This window comes from Rattus norvegicus, chromosome 1, assembly GCF_021556685.1.
Source record: "Rattus norvegicus strain SHRSP/BbbUtx chromosome 1, alternate assembly SHRSP_T2T, whole genome shotgun sequence".
Lineage (NCBI taxonomy): Eukaryota > Metazoa > Chordata > Mammalia > Rodentia > Muridae > Rattus > Rattus norvegicus.
This window is the reverse complement of record NC_141534.1, coordinates 112530477-112547966: the sequence shown is the minus strand read 5'-3', so window position 1 is coordinate 112547966 and position 17490 is coordinate 112530477. Positions and strand designations below refer to the sequence as shown.

The following is a 17490-nucleotide window of genomic DNA, read 5'->3' as shown; positions in this document are numbered from 1 at the left end:
AAAAAAAAAAAAAAAATGAATTTTCTTAAAGTAAAAATAAAAAACCCTCGTGGGTAAAAGTAGTTACATGTCAAATTCCCAATATTCTGTTGACGGTGTATATAAATCATTTATATGTTTCATATGAATGGCAAAAGACAAAATTCTTTAGGCTGTTGAAAGCTATTTTAACTGCTTATCAGTATACAAGTTACCAAGTCAAAAGCGTGAAAGTGAAGCAACAAAGTGGAGACAAAGTGTTGCATTCTGTAAGGTGGTCATAGTTAAGGCATCTTTGGGTGAAAAAGGACAGGACTGTAACATGTTGTACATAAGCCCTATGGAAGGGCATAATCTATAGAAGATACACAAAAGATCTTCAAAGTAAGGATCAAAGCACATCACTATAATAAACTATGTCTAAAAATAGAGACGAGGGCCAAAAGCAGATTTGCTATAAACTAACATAAAGCCGCCACTAAATCAGCAATGTTAAGTTACCATCTATCGAAACTTACTTACATGCAAATGGGCTCAATTTAATCAAATAGGTGACTGACATATTAAGATGTGGTACCCAGTATATTTCCTATAAGAGACACACTATGCCTCTAGACAAAACTAGAGAAAACAAAAACATGGAAAAGATGTTCTAAACAAGTGGAAACAAACAAACAAGGAAAAAGTATAAAGAATCTCAGGTTATATAGACTGGGTGCTAATATCAGCAGATGGAGACAAAGGAGATCATTCTGTAACAAGGATGTCAACCTTTCATCGACATGGAACTGGTATAAATACATGCGTACCCAGCACTGGGAGTCCTAAGATATGGAGCAAAGAAGGGATGAAGGATGGGGCTGTTGAGGGTAGAGGAATAGTCAGTTCTTCACCATCCTGCCTCTTTCCATGGACAGATCACCCCGACAGAAAGTCAAGGAGGAAACAGTGACCTTAGCATATCCTTTAGAACAGAGGCCAAGAGACTCACGTGTACACGATTTAACGGCAGCAGAACGCGCGAACTTCTACACGGTACACCAACTACTTTCCAGTATAGATAACGTGAGAACACAAGCAAGTCGCCACATTTAAATTTTTTTAAATGATCTTAGTAAAGTGAACAAGAAATCAGGAACATAACTTTAGAAAATCAGTAATCATATGGAAACAAACAGAAAATCTGAACAAGTTAAGGGCAGAAATACAAGAAAGGAGTAAGAAGTGTCTTAAGACAGAATGAATACCGTCTGTGTTAAAATGGCATGTCTGGATCAGTTCTGAGAGGGATGTTTACTCCAATAAACATCTTCGTTCAAAAAAAAAAAGCTTTCCTTTTTTTTCTTTTTTTTTTCAGAATCTTTTTTTTTAATTAACTTGAGTATTTCTTATTTACATTTCAAATGTTATTCCCTTTCCCGGTTTCCAGGCAAACATCCCCCTAATCCCTCCCCCTCCCCTTCTTTATGGGTGTTCCCCTCCCCACCCTCCCCCCATTGCCACCCTCCCCCCAACAATCTAGTTCACTGGGGGTTCAGTCTTAGCAGGACCCAGGGCTTCCCCTTCCACTGGTGATCTTACTAGGATATTCAATGCTACCTATGAGGTCAGAGTCCAGGGTCAGTCCATGTATAGTCTTTAGGTAGTGGCTTAGTCCCTGGAAGCTCTGGTTGCTTGGCATTGTTGTACTTTTGGGGTCTCGAGACCCTTCAAGCTCTTCCAGTTCTTTCTCTGATTCCTTCAACGGGGGACCTATTCTCAGTTCAGTGGTTTGCTGCTGGCATTCGCCTCTGTATTTGCTGTATTCTGGCTGTGTCTCTCAGGAGAGATCTACATCCGGCTCCTGTCAGCCTGCACTTCTTTGCTTCATCCATCTTGTCTAATTGGGTGGCTGTATATGTATGGGTCACATGTGGAGCAGGCTCTGAATGGGTGTTCTTTCTGTCTCTGTTTTAATCTTTGCCTCTCTATTCCCTGCCAAGGGTATTCTTGTTCCCCTTTTAAAGAAGGAGTGAAGCATTCACATTTTGATCATCCGACTTGAGTTTCATTTGTTCTAGGCATCTAGGGTAATTCAAGCATTTGGGCTAATAGCCACTTATCAATGAGTGCATACCATGTATGTCTTTCTGTGATTGGGTTAGCTCACTCAGGATGATATTTTCCAGTTCCAACCATTTGTCTATGAATTTCATAAAGGCATTGTTTTTGATAGCTGAGTAATATTCCATTGCGTAGATATACCACATTTTCTGTATCCATTCCTCTGTTGAAGGGCATCTGGGTTCTTTCCAGCTTCTGGCTATTTTCTTTATGCGAGTGGTGGTGAACAAGACGTCAGGTACACTTCGGGAGTACAAGGCGGTGAGGCTCTGCTTGCCAACCCCAAAATGCCACACACCGCTATTGTACGGAATGCAAATCTTTGCACCCAAACATGTGGTGGCCGAGTCCCACTTCTGACTTCTGGTACTTTGTGTCGCAGTTGAAGAAGATGGAGAAGTCATCCAGGGAGATTGTGTACTGCGGGCAGGTGTTTGAGAAGTCACCCCTGCTTGTGAAGAACTTCCGTATCTGGCTGCACTATGACTCCCACAGTGGCACTCACAAGTACCAGGACCTGACCAACACTGGCAGCGAGGTCACCGTGTCCGCCCGCACTGTGCGCACTCCATCCAGATCATGAAGGCAGAAGAGATTGCAGCTGGCAAGCGCTGCCCGCCAGCTGACAAGCAGTTCCACAACTCCAAATCAAATTCCCATTGCCCCACCCATGTGTTGCAGCACCAACACAAATCACACTTCACCAGCAAGAGGTCCAACACTTTCTTCTAGACACAGAGGCCCACAGAATAAAAGCTTCAGACTGTCAAAAAAAGAATAACCTTCAAATAAACAACTCACCACTTTGGTTCAAAGAACTAGAAAAAGGTAGAAAGCTAACTTCAAAATTAGTAGAAAGACAGAAATAGCAAAGAGGATGTCAAGAATAGAAGAAATAAAGACCAGGCAGACAACAGAAAAGGTCAATAAAATCAAAGGTTGTGTTTTTAAAAGATACACCAACAAAAATTTAGATATTATAACAAAATTTTTGGAAGACCCAAATAAAATCAAATAGGAAAAAGGAAGCATTACAACATATAATAAAAACACAGAGGATGATGAGAAAATATTAGAAAATGTATAGCCTAGAAGAAATCCACAAATGGCTACACAGACAGCCCGTCATGATCTTTTGAGTCTAAACCAAATACAAACAGATCAATGAGAGAAGAGACTGAATTGGTTGTGTAAAACCTACTCCATTCAGAAAAGGCAAGGATCTGATGATGTCTGTCCTATGTACCCAATACACAGGAAGTAAGACACACCCTTTTAACCTCTTCCAAAAAAAAGTGATGAAAGGATAATTCTGATAAAGACATGACAAGAGGATTATAATGCCTGTATATAAAAGTTGAATAAAGGCAATTCAAGAACAGGTCAATATCCCTGATGAACACATATGTAGATAAAATGTTGGAAAATAAATACAAGCAAACCAAGATCAATGACACAAGAAGCTGTTATACAGATCATTTGCCATGGCCAAATAGATTTTATCATTGGCATTCAAAGTTGGCTCAATACTTTTTCATATCACAGGAATGACACCAATAATAATTGCTTATATCATTTGATTGTACAAGGGATATGAAAAAACCCTCTCATTTGTTCATAAGAAAGAGAAAAATATACCTTAGGTAAACTAGGCATAATCTGGGTCATGTTTAGTATCAGGTTCAAAGGTTAAAATGGAAAGTGCTCCGAGATCAGCAGTACAACACAGGTGCTTATTGTTCTCACTTCTACTGAGCACAGATGAGAAGTAAAACAAATAGAGGAAGAACCCAAACCATTTGTTTGTAGGCGACATGCTTGGACAGAGAATCATTGACATCTCCAAAATTCCATAAAGTTGAGGAATACAGTATCTACATACAAAAGCCAGCTGCAGTTTTATGAATGCACTCAGAACAACCCATCCTTGAAAGAAGTCAATCTAACAATCCCACTCACATGGTTAACAAATCCTTAGAAAACCATGCCCTCTGTTTAGTCTGGCTAATTAGAGAAATGTTCAGCATCCTTAGTCATCAGGGAAATGCAAATCAAAACAACCCTGAGATTCCAGCTCACACCAGTCAGAATGGCTAAGATCAAAAACTCAGGCGACACTAGTTGCTGGGCAAGGATGTAGAGAAAGGGGATTATTCCTCCACTGCTGTGTGGGATTGCAAGCTGGTACAACCACTGTGGAAGTCTGTGAAGTCTAGTGGTTCCTCAGAAAATTGGATGTTTCACTACCTGAGGACCCAGCTCTACCATTCCTGGATATATACCCAAAAGATGCTCCAATATATAACAAGGACACATGCTCCACTGTTTGTATCCGCTTTATTTATAATAGCCAGAAGCTGGAAAGAACCCAAATGTCCCTCAACAGAGGAATGGATAAAGAAAATGTGGTACATTTACACAATGGAGTACTACTCAGCCATTAAAAACAATGACTTCATGAAAATCACAGGTAAATGGATGGTACTAGAAAATATCCTGCATGATATAACACAGTCACAAAAGAACACATGTGGTATGTACTCACTGATAAGTGGATTTAGGAAAAAAAATTAGGAATACCCAGGATACAATTCACAGACTATATGAAGCAAGAAGGAAGACCAAAGAGTGCATGCCTCAGCCCTACTTAGAAGGGGAAACAAAATAATCACAGGAGGTAGAGGATGAGAAGGACTTGGGAGGAAAAGAAGAGGGGGATAGGAAAAAAGGGTGGTAGGATTAGGTGTGGGAGGAGATGGGGAGATGTACAGAGGGTCAGGAAATTGAACAGAGGTGTGTAGCAATGGGGGAGGGGGTTGGGAACCAGTCACCAGAAAGTCCCAGGTGCCAGGAAAACAAGAGGCTCCAAGGACCCAATGGGGATGACATTAGCTGAAATACCAAACAAAGTTGGGAGAGAGAACTTGTTGAGGCCATATCCAGAGGCTAGGCATGGCCCCCAGTTGAAGGGTGGGGCTGCCCACCCTTCTCAAAATTTTAACCCAGAATTGCTCTTGTCTAAAGGAAATACATAGACAAAGTGTGGAGCAGAGACCGAAGGAAATGCTATCTAGAGACTGCTCCACCTGGGGATCCATCTCATATACAGACACCAAATCCAGACACTATTGCTGCTGCCCAGAATTGCTTGCTGACAGGAGCCTGATATGGACGTCTCCTAAAAACTCAGCCAGAGTCTTACAGATACAGACATGGATGCTCAGAGCCAACCATTAGACTGAGCACAGGAACCCAAATGGAGGAAGGACTGAAGAAGCTGAAGGGATTTGCAACCCCATAGGAAGAACAACAATATCAACCAACCAGATCCCCCAAGAGCTCCCAGGGACTAAATCACCAACCTAAGAATACACATGGAGGGACTTATGGCTCCAGCTGCATATGTGGAAGAGGATATCCTTGTCTGGTATCAAAGGGAGGGTAGACCCCTTGGTTCTGTGAAGGCTTGATGGCCCAGTGTAGGAGAATGCTAGGTGAGGTGGGAATGGGTGGGTGGGTAGGGGACCACCCTCATAGAAACAGGGAAGAAGGGGTGGGTTAGGGATTTTTCGGAGGAGAAACTGAGAAAAGGGATAACAAAATGTAAATAAACAAGATGACCTATAAAAAATTAAAAAAGAAAACTGAAGAACCATACTATATACTGATAGCAAATTTTAATAAGTTGAAGAAGACACAGAGAAATGAAAAATATGTCTCTTGTTGAGGGATTAGAACTGACACCGTAACATACCTAGACTGTGTGAAGCAACCTACTAATCCAATCTATTGCAATCTGAAAATAAATTATTACAGAAATAAAAATACTAATTTATAAATTATATAAGGAATCATAAAAGATCCCAAATCGTCAAGAACACGGAGAGCAAAAAAAAGAATAAAGTTAGAGGCAGCATACAGTGGTGCTTCAAAAATCTGCTATGAAGCGATAATCATCAAAGAGGACATAGCAGAGTAGAAGAGGCCCAGAACTTTTTCAGTTTATGGTCAACTGAATTTCAACAAATATGCCAAGGCATAGAGTAGGAAAGAGCAAGTTTCTCTGATAAATGATGTGAAAATTGATACATCCATGCAGGAGTCGAAATCAAGCCAATGTATCACATTGTATGCAAAATTCAGTACAACGTGTATTAAAGACTTAAAAGGAAACTTGAAAATTGTAGTAAACAGAAAAGTCTGTGTCACCAGTTGACACAGTGTTGGTTTTTTTTTTTTTTTCGTTCTTTTTGGATCCTAATTTCACACATAACAATGCACACACAGGCAGATGGATTATATCATATGAAAAACATCTATGCAGCCGAGGATGAAACCACCAGAGAAAAGAGTTATTCTATGGAAGGGGTATTTTCAAACATTGCACCTGATAAACAATTAGCTCCCTCATTTGTAAGCAAGTCACTGATGTCCACAAGGAGTTCAAACAGCACAATGCCGAGAAAACAAGTGAGAAACAGGCAGAGCTTAAACAGGTATCTCAAGAAATAGTTACAAATAGATAAGAGGCAGGTAAAAGCAAACACCAAAATGATCAGGGAGAGAAGTGAAAACTGAACTCAAACGTACAAAGGTGAGGACTGGGGACTAGCTTAGTCGGTTATGCACTTACCATGTACGGCTGATGTTTAAACTCGTGCACATAAGTTCCTGGTAGAGCAAACTGGCAACCAATCAAGGCACCAGTGAGCTCCAAATCCAGGGAGAGATCCTGTCTTAAAAGCTAAGGAGGACAACAATTGAGGAAGACACCTGATATCAGCTCTGGACCCCACACAGGCATGCATATTGGTTACATGTCCACGAGTACACATCAAACACAAACATATACTAAGGATGCTATATGACGCAGCTTTCTTACTACTGGCTGTATGTCCAGATGAAATTTAAATAGTACATCAAAGAGATATCTGTGTTCCTTTGTTCACTCTAGCACTTTCCACCACAGTCAAGATATGGACAAAGCCTTAGCATGTTGTCAATGCTTCAATAGACAAAATCAGTATCATTTACAGACACAGGACACATTTCTTTGTGTATGTCTCTATATCTTTAACTCCAAGAAAACCAAGAGACCCTGTCATTCATGATGTCATAGTTTCCACTTGAGCACATCATGCACATTATGTTACATGAAATAAGTTGGACTTTCAGCAAATCAAATGCTGTGTGAACTCACTTACATGTTAATCCCAAAGAACCACAAAATCAGTAAGCTCCCAGCATCCTGGAACAATTTATTGAGGAAAATGGCAGTATTGATCAATAACTACCATATTTTAATGATGTACTAGGAATATGCTCAAGAAATTTACTGTCCACCATGGTGATTATCATTACTGAAAATGCATTGTTTAAAATCACAAAGAATAGGCTATTTCTTTTAAAGATTAGTACGTGAAGCAATGGATATGTGTATTAGACTATGTTATAAAATATATAAATTTTTAAACTTCCCATTGTCAAAAAATTCATGTAATTTGGGGTCTAGAAGAATGGCTCAGTGGTTAAGAGAACTGTTGGTCTTAGAGATGACCCAATTCAGTTCCTAGTTCCCTCATGGTAGCCCACAGCCATCCATAACTTTAGTCCCTGGGAATCCAACCCCCTCTTCTATGCACAGATGGGTGTATAGACATACATACAACAAATATATGTCCATATCAAACAAAATAGATATATTTTTAAAAATGAATTCATTGTCTATTTTAAGATAAATTAGTCAAAAATGTAGCTTTGAAAGTATTATAGTTTCCATTTTTCTTTCTAATGCATTTAACTTTGAAGAACCTTAAAAATATTGTCATTATTTTAGATAAAATTATTTCATGTAGAATATGCATACTTTACTGTGCATATCCGTTTGTGTATATATTTCTCGGGTATGAAGAATGAAATATCAAAACTAAAAAAAAATTAAATTCTAAGGTAGAACAGCAAAAATAATAGCACTTTATCCTAGTGAGTTCAAGGGCAGACTGATTGAATTGAAAACCAGGATTTTCATGAAAGCTATTATTTTCCACACTGCAGATATGCATGTGATTCGCTAGTGTCTAAACTGTGTCATCTAGTTAATTTGTCTTTTTCCATTTCACTCCTTAAATTAGAGCAGAAATGCTACTCCTGGAAACTGGGAGGGGGCTGACCTGGAGAACTTAACTAAAGAATGATGTTTCATTCTGTCAGTATAGAACAAGACCACCGAGTTTAGGAAAGGCAAATCACTTATGTCTTGGAGTCAAGGAAAGTGTTCTGAAACTTGCTTCATGACAGGCTGACAGAAAGGGTACCATAGGACTTAGTTAGCTGAAAGGGAAGAGAAAGAAAAAGAAAAAGAAAAAGCAAGATGCTGGGCTGAGGAGAGATGTTAAGGGCAATGCTCATCCCTATGCTGGTTTGCAAGTTTATCAGTGGTTTGACTTGAGCAGGCACTAGTCCTGTTTGAATGTCAGCTTTTCCACCTTGAATGTGAGGGTGACAATGCTTCCCCATTGCTGAAAAGGGAGAAACTCTGTGGCAAGTAACACTGGAATTATGAACAACAGGAGCCCCAAACCCACAAGTCTTAGTGTAACCGGCTGCATATTGGGAAGTTACTGAAAAGCAACATAGAATGTAAAGGCCTAGGACATGCAAGGGTGGGCCTACAACTGCACCAAAGGAAAGCAGGCATCCAAATCTAATCTGAACACCACTGATTCCTGTGCTTGGTTCCATGTGCCTGTAGGCATCATCCTTTCTACCCAAGAACACCAGCTTTATCTCCCAGGATGAGATGGTCCTATTCATTGAACAGTTTGATTCTGCATTTTCTACCTTTGACTAGAACTTACTCAAATAGAGTTTGCCTTCTTCAATTGTTTTCCCCAAAGTCTCAAGGTCCATCCATGAACCAGGGGCTGTGGCCAGAGAGTAAGATTGTACCACACCCACACAACAGCCCTGTCAAGATGGGTGGGTGGTAGTTTTTAAAAAGGGTGTACAAGGTTCTAGATCATGGTTCTTTAAAACATTGATGAAGTGTGGGGGTCATGTAACCACACACACAAAGCCTTCTACACCATATTGAGTTGGGTAACAGGAGTTACTAATAATTATCACAGATGCAGAAACACATCGTTAGCACACACATTACATGATACAAAGAGAAGCTAAGAAGTCAAACAGGCTTGCTGCTCAAAGTTTGAGTTATTAATTCTTACTGATATTTAACTTGACTAATTTTTTTTCAGTAGGCTTTTCTGGATGCCAGAATCCTAAACCTCAGAGAGGCGGATAGGACCCACCCTTGTCTCCCTGTAGAGTTTAGGGCAGACAAAAGTTGCAAGCAATTCTGCCTTGAACTTGAATTCTGGCTTCATGAGCCAGAGCTGACTCAAAGACAGGGATTCTTTAGATGATGTAGGTCACAGACGTTTGATGTAATTCTATTTCCCACATCTCTATTATCCTCCTCTCCCCACAGAGTATAAAACATTACAGCTTTCATGCTAAAAAAGTGAGTTTCACAAGTGCATGCTGATTTTTTTCATAACCCTTGGTGGTCATTCCACCCAAGCATGTAGATCTCAGCAGAAACGAAAGAGAAGCGGTTCTGTGGTGCTAAAAATGGACTCAGAGAGATTCTAACAGCATATTTTATCTTCAGGATACTATGTATTCAGTGCCTATACAATAATCCCGGTAAAGAAATGTACCAAGTCTGAGCAGCTTCCCTACCAATACATTTACCAATAATCACTTGCATCATCTGGTGCAAGTTCTTTGACTTTCTGAAAAGATTAAAACATCCACTTCACCCTTCTTCATCAAATATGCCGAATATATGTGCTTGCTGCTGTTTCAGTTTTAGTAGTGCTGAGGATACAAGTACTTTTGACTTTTTAAAGGAGAAAGTGGGAGGATGGGAGACACACACATGGTCACATCTGGATTCATTTATGCACTAGTTCACTCATCCCTGTAGTGGCAGAGTGATTATTAAGGCATAGATAATTACGACTGGGGACAGGACACAAGGGCAGCTTAGTTTCTATGTGGGCATTTATGTTAAATTTTTGAAATAAATAAAGAAACACATTAACATTTAAAATTGACTGTGAGCACGATGGATTTGCAAAGCTAAGTATCTTGAAGATCTGGTAGAACATTTGCTTGGTAATGAAGTTAGAGAAAACAAAGTTTACTGCTCAAATTACCAAGATACTCCATTTTGCTATTTGTTTGTTGTTCTACTTCTTTTGAGGGAGGGGAGAGAGAGAGAGAGAGAGAGAGAGAGAGAGAGAGAGAGAGAGAGAGAGAGAGAGAACACAAATGCAAGTAGGTAAATGCATATGGAGGCCAGAAGAAATCTCAGGTATTCTTCCTCAGGAACCATCCACATTTTTTTGTTTGTTTGTTTGTTTGTTTTTGAGACAAGGTCTCTCATTTGCCTAGAAGTGACTAAGTTGGCTAGAAGACTTAGCCAGTGAGGCTGGGGCATCTACTTGTTTCTGACACTCCAGTGTTGGGATCACAAGAGCATGAGGCCACAACCATCTTTCTGATTTTATGTAACTTAGGTACACAGGCTCATGAGGCATGCACTTTCCTGATTGGACCATCTCCCAGTCCCTATTTCTTTTTGAATTCACATTACTATATTGTTCACATAGACTTCACTCATCAGCACCATGATAAACGGACTCATATGCAATGCTCTTACACTGTTTCTCTGCATTCTGTTCTTGGTCAACATGCGTGATTGTACACTGTGCTGTTGAACATTAGAAAGACATATCTAACTGAAAGACACAGGTTCCTTGAAAACACATTAAACCAAATTGAGAAGCTTCCTACTTGAAAAGTTGCTCATATACATCCACATGTGCTTTAATTCTCTACTATGGATCATAATCTATCCTGGAATTTTCCTACTATACTTAGAGCCTAAAACAGGAAACAAGTCACTCTTCTGAGGAAAAGGAAAGCATTGAGCGTCAGACAGGCAGTTATGTAAACAAAGACATTTGCATACTGTAATGAAGAAACTGGTTCCATTGCCTCCTGTGCACACTTCTTCCACTGCCAGCATCTAATTCAGTGTTACTGCATCACATCTCTTTTCTTAGGAAATTCCCCATAGTTATCTTCTAGACCGATGATCCCTGATCTGCCTCTAGTTACAGGTTAAATAATGTACTAAATAGATATACGCGCCAAAGTGTCCGATGATGAATGGAGAGGTAGAAATGGAGATTTTAAGTGCTCATGGGATTAGGAAGCTCAGCAAACTCAAAGCCTGTAAGGTAGAGCAGCAGACAGAAGACTCAAGCAAGCTCGGACATTGCAGATTTACAAACACTAGCTACATCTAGAATCTAAAACATGGTGTGCTTAAATGTATATGCACTGCAAAATGGTTGGGAATATTCAAAAAGTGTACGTGCCAGCTCCCTCACAAAGGCACTTTTGGAAAATGTGTTTGTGTGTTTGATCAATATAAATATCCGAAACCTACTCTCCTACCAAATATCAAATTTGCAATACAAAATTAGTAACTATAACCACAACACTACTCCCAGAATCCCAACACTGGCTCTGAAATGTAATCACAACTTTGTATGTTTGACATAAGTCTTCCCAGCATATCTTGTGTCCCCTGGTGACCATAATTCTACTCTTTATTTCTGTGTATTGATTTTTTAAAATATTCAACATGAAAGAGATATCTTACTGTTGTCTTCCTTCTTTCTTTGTTTTCTTGCATTTAACAATAATTTCCAGTTTAATTCATGCCATCACAATTGTTAGGATCTCATATTAAAATGTTGAATAATAGTCACACACCCATGCTCACTACACACATACACACACATACACGTACACACATGCAGACATACACACACATGCACACACACACATGCACACACACACATGCACAGACATCACACAATAGTTTACCTAGCCATTTATCCACCAATAGGTATGCATTAGAACAATAATGAATGGTTATCTCTCCAAAGTCTTTCTCTCATTTGAATTGGATTCATGTACAGGAAAGGGACTGCCCTGTCATACAGAAATCCTATATTCTTTTACTTGCTGCTGAACCTCCACACTGGTATTCACAATAAATTTAAATTCTTACAAACTCCAAATGTTTCTCTTTCTCCACACTCTCAGTGACACTTGCTGGTTTTTTTTTCCAGTAGAAGTCATTGGAACAAGCGTGTGGTAGTGTCTGTCTGACAGTGGTTCGGCTTTATTTCTATGACTGTAAACAATGCTGAGATCCTACTCACTATGGAATCACAAAAGACACTGGATGCCTAAATTTGTCTTGAGAGAATTGAGTTGGAGGCCTCACACTTCCTGACTTCAACTTATATTACCAAGCCGTGGTATGCAAAATGGCTGAGAGCCGGTAGAACAACAGAGCAGTACAGCAGAGAGCACACAAACAACTCAAGCACGAACATGGAATGAATCCTTGACCAATGTGCTAAGAACACACAAGGAAGAGGGTGAGCCTTCACTACGGTGTTAGGAGACTTGGATATCCATGTCAAGCAAAACTGGACTCTCCCGATGTCAAAAGTCCAATGTCAGCTCTGAAGTCATGTCTTTATAAGAAAACACATAGCAGATGTTCCTGACTGTGACTGTTTTGAATCCTACACCAAACACCCAGACAACATAGAAAAACAAGCAACAGGAAGATAGAAAGTCATATTTGAGTCAAAGGAAACAAACTTAAGAATCAAAACAATTTTTGAGATATTGTTGAAAATACTTGTAGCCAATACACATGACAAGGGTTTAATATCTGAAATAGATAAAGAACATGTAAAACTGATCAGTCAAGGGAAATAATCAAATTTTTAAAATGGGCAAATGACCTGAATAGACATCTTCTCGAATAAAATATAAAGAGGCCAGAAGTTCTGTGGAAAGTGTTTTAGTCTTCTATGTGGTGACTCTAGACCAGGCTTCAGGTACAGGGTTTGGGATATAAATGTAGGAAGGAACTTCTACTCCACAGTCCTTCTCCAGTCAGCTTTGGTGTTCTGAGAAAAATCCCCTTTAAGTTAAAGTTATTTGACTACAATATTAGCTGACATCTACAAGACTCCTTCATGGCAACATCCACAACATGCCAGTTAAACCTAGTAACTGAGCTCTCTCCTGGCTCACGTGAAATTATTCATCGGATGCACATGGAGGCCAGATTTCAACCTTGTGTTGTTTCTCTGGAGACATCTAATGTGTTTCTGTTTAGTTTGGTTTGAGATGGGATCTTTCACTGAGACTTGGGACTGAGTGATTCAGCTGGGCTCTCTGGTAAGCTAGTAGCACGGGTCCTCCTGCCTCTATTGCCTCAGCCTTGTGGTTATAAGCACAGCAATTCCCACCACATGAAGCTATTTTTCTTTTTAATATACATGCTCTGAACTGTTCCCAGCCCCTTGAAGAAGTAAGTATGTTACAAAATACATGAAAGAATTAAATGGTAATTCACTAGAAAACATCAGACAAGCGAACTCTACAAAATGGCTAGCTCACTTAAGTATGATGAATTTGACCAGATGGTGTACCAACTACTATGGAATGGAGTCTCGTGTCCATCTTGAGTTCTCCTCTCGGTTCAATACTCTAATGACATGTGATCATAAAATAAGCCAACAGCTCTTAAATGAATGGTCACTGCTACAGTCTTTGTATGATCATTTACTTACTCAGAGCAGAAAGAACAGTATGATACCCAGTATTTATATCTTCTCAATGTTGCTTGATTATTGTTGAAATGAGTAGACTTAACTTAAGGACATACTCCACCTAACCTCAAGCATCAGTAAAGCATTTATCAGGTCCTGGTATTTATTTATCTTGTTTTGAAAGTTTTAAGAAATCAAACAGTTCTTATGTTTTCCTCTTATGCTCTTTTGTGTGTCCATTCTTCACTAGAGGGCCACAGTGTAGGAGGGGAGTGCCCCAAGAATTATATCCAAAAATTTAATAAACACATTATTTTACATGTGATAAACAAGTAGGTTCACCCGAATAGGACAAAATGAATAAAAGTCACCCCACATTATATTCCTTCCAAGACCCCATCTGAATTCTATGCCAGCTCCAGGAGTCAAAGCTTCTCTGTAGGTCAAAAGGGAAAGTGGCCTCTGTTTGCTGCTGAATGACAGTGTCTACTTGTTCAGAACATTATCCCTGGGAACTTGTGTCCTTATCAAAATGCCAAAAACATGTTCTATTTCCACACTATCATTCAAGACAGCTTAACCCCACAATTGCAGGTGTCTTGTGTATTTGGCTTATAATTTGCAGCAATCAAATGTTGGTTCAACCTATGACCCCTGGACTGCAAAGTCTCTCTATTTACAACTAAGGCAAACCCTTCATCTCTTCTATTCCAGTCACCCTTCACTGCAAACCTTCAAATGTAATGGGACACGACACAGTTATGTGAATAGATACCATAGAGTAACATATGTGCTGTCTGATATATCAAAATTGTGCCCTTTCATTTATAAATGAAATAATACACATATGCGTGCAAGTACATGTTTTCAAAACAATGACTCATAGCTATTTATTGCTATATATATTAGGAATTACACACAGACACACACACACACACACACATACGCACACACACATCACATGCACACATATACACTCCTTTTATGTGCCTGCCACATACATGTTATTCAGTAAGGACATTGAACATCGAGCTAATCAGGGTTCTATGTGCAGAACAAACACTAATTCAAAAAGTCAAGATTTTAGATTACATAAGCACAAGTTACATTAAGTTCTATCAAGAAAAATCTATGTAGTAAGGGAACCCATTTTCACTACAGTGGAAGGGAAATAAGACCTCAACAAGGGCAGGTCTGGAAGAATTGGTAGAGACAAAGAGGAGTCTTAATTTCTTGTGTCTTACTTTCCTTGCATGCCATATCAGGGAATTGGACTAAATTTCCTTCTACCCTGAGACCACATCAGCTGCCAAACTCAGAGATGAAGTTTAACTTGCAGCGGGAAAAACAGATGTCACCTCTGTTTAGAAAATTCTGGTTTTTACATTCCCAGGGCTTGTTTATTCCATGACTCAGAAAGAAAAGATGGTTCATGGTCACAGACTGAAAAGAGATCTGGTTGCCAAATGGATTTTCAGAACCTTCCCAATCGTTTTCCAATATGTTCAATTCAAATCCTTGCCATGAGCTAAGTTCTCCTGGGATTTTCATTGTATCGTTTAATCAAAATCTCAAGTATAAACCACACTACGACTCTGGGCTTCTCTTTTGATTTGCACAGAGGGAGTGAGGGGTTGTTTCCTTTCATAAACAATTATTTCTCTGAAGGAAAATATGCTTCAAATTAGGCATCAGTTTAATGAATGGGCAATGAGCACAGTCCTGTGAACAAACAGGCACATTATGCACTTACATCCATCCTTAAATTCGCTGTTTACTGCGAATTCACGAATACTCAGGTCTCAGTTTTCCTCTGACTTAAACCATCATTTCAACTTCATGCTCATTTTAGGGCAGAATAACAAGCATTGATAGCTGTTCTAGAGGCTGGTTACGGGATATGGGCACAGACATTCTGAGGCTTTGCAAGCATTTAGACTGCGGATGTTGTTCAGCCAAGCTTTCCAAATGGGAAATGTGTTTTATTTTAAGTCAAATAATAGTTCGACTCTTAAAATGTCTTCCATATATTTCTTGATATTTGATACTTTCTATAGCTTGTCATATAAAAGAAATTACTATGGATCAGCCATGTGGAAAACTGAGGAAGGGAAATTCACACTTAACTCCCTAACCTCATAATACTCATGCGGGTAGTTTCACAAAAGACCTACAATAGCTATGTTTTCAGCTAAGATATATTAGTTTGCCTGGTACAGTTCCACGTATGAATATATCATGGCCTTAGACATAAACAGGCCATCCTAAATTCGTCCAGCTGCTCCTTCAAGTAAATCCAGATGAGAACCATCCTTTTAGCTCACACACATACTTTGAATTCTGCTGTAATTCCTCTCAAATAGGAGTTAACACTTATACTTACCTACTTTTTTTTAAAGAGATAGTTTTTCCTCTAACAAATTTTACAGATATTCCTTCCCTCCTTCCTTCTCCATGTCTTGGTTTATCCATTCAGTTTTTGCTTTTAAACTATGTGGAGATGAAAATGGCACAGAAGCTGGTCTCTAACTTGTGATCTTCCTGTGTCAAGTTTCTGAGACCTGAAATTTCGGGAATGAGCCTGCATACCAACCAACTGGTATTATTTAAAGACACAGACCAGACCACATACAAATATCCAAGGTAATGACTAAGATTCAGAAAATTCTGGAACTACCTCTTTTCCCATTCAGTTAACTATGAAATATTTGACATTCAAAGATAGCCAGAACGCAACTGATTTCCTATGACGAGGAATTGGTTACATATTTCAAGTCATTGCCTGTCTTATTCTTTTACCTTGTATTTGTTGAAGAATGTTCTAGAGTAATTCAGGCAATGGGCAGCCCATTTCAGAACTCAGCATTTTTATAACAAGAAATATAACCAGGAGATATTTGTCTGGAACCATCTCCAGAAATGAGCTTTTGACATGAACACCAATACTACTGAGGTCACACTTATTAAGTTCAGTGTAGTAGGATATAGCATCAGGAAATAAAGATGTCCAGTAATTTCCTGAGTAAATTAAGATTTTTCTCTACCTTTGGAAACAATTCAAAATTTAGAATAATAGGAGCAAATACTATGTAATAACACCTTGGCATTGGATGTTCTCCTAAGATTTCTTTATTAAATGACTCTAAAGCTGTTATGTTTCATACATATGAAAGCCGTTAAAGCCATGAAATGTTCCACGACATTTTAATGGACAATATTATCACATCAGGGAAACATCGTATTGTGTTTTGTGTTTCCATACATTTCATCATACTATGGCTTGCTGATAACATCCGTGATATACTCTTGTACATGGAATTGGTTTCATATTATTCTCTTAAAGATTATTGGCCCAATGATTAGCTATGACTAGAAGTCAAGTTTTTTTCCTGGACTTGGGGCACAAAAATTATCACTTTTCCAACTAATGTGACATTTTATTTAGTTTCTCAATAAATAATTTTGGGTGGTTAGTATATTTCAGGCAACAGAGAGAGAGAGAGAGAGAGAGAGAGAGAGAGAGAGAGAGAGAGAGAGAGAGAAATTTAGACAAATGTTGACATACTTTCCCCGAGTGACAGAAAAAGACAAGCCACCCATATAATGTAGGCTCATGTGTACTCGAGGAATATCTAGAGCATATGGAGGTTGGTGCTATCCACTCTCAGGGCTTATGAGAAAAAAAACT

The 17490-nt window shown here is 39.0% G+C and overlaps 1 pseudogene; it reads left to right on the top strand.

Annotated features, from left to right (window-relative positions):
* The first annotated feature begins 2292 nt into the window (after window positions 1-2292).
* On the top strand, window positions 2293-2814 carry Rpl18a-ps4 (ribosomal protein L18A, pseudogene 4; annotated as a pseudogene).
* The last annotated feature ends 14676 nt before the right edge of the window (window positions 2815-17490 follow it).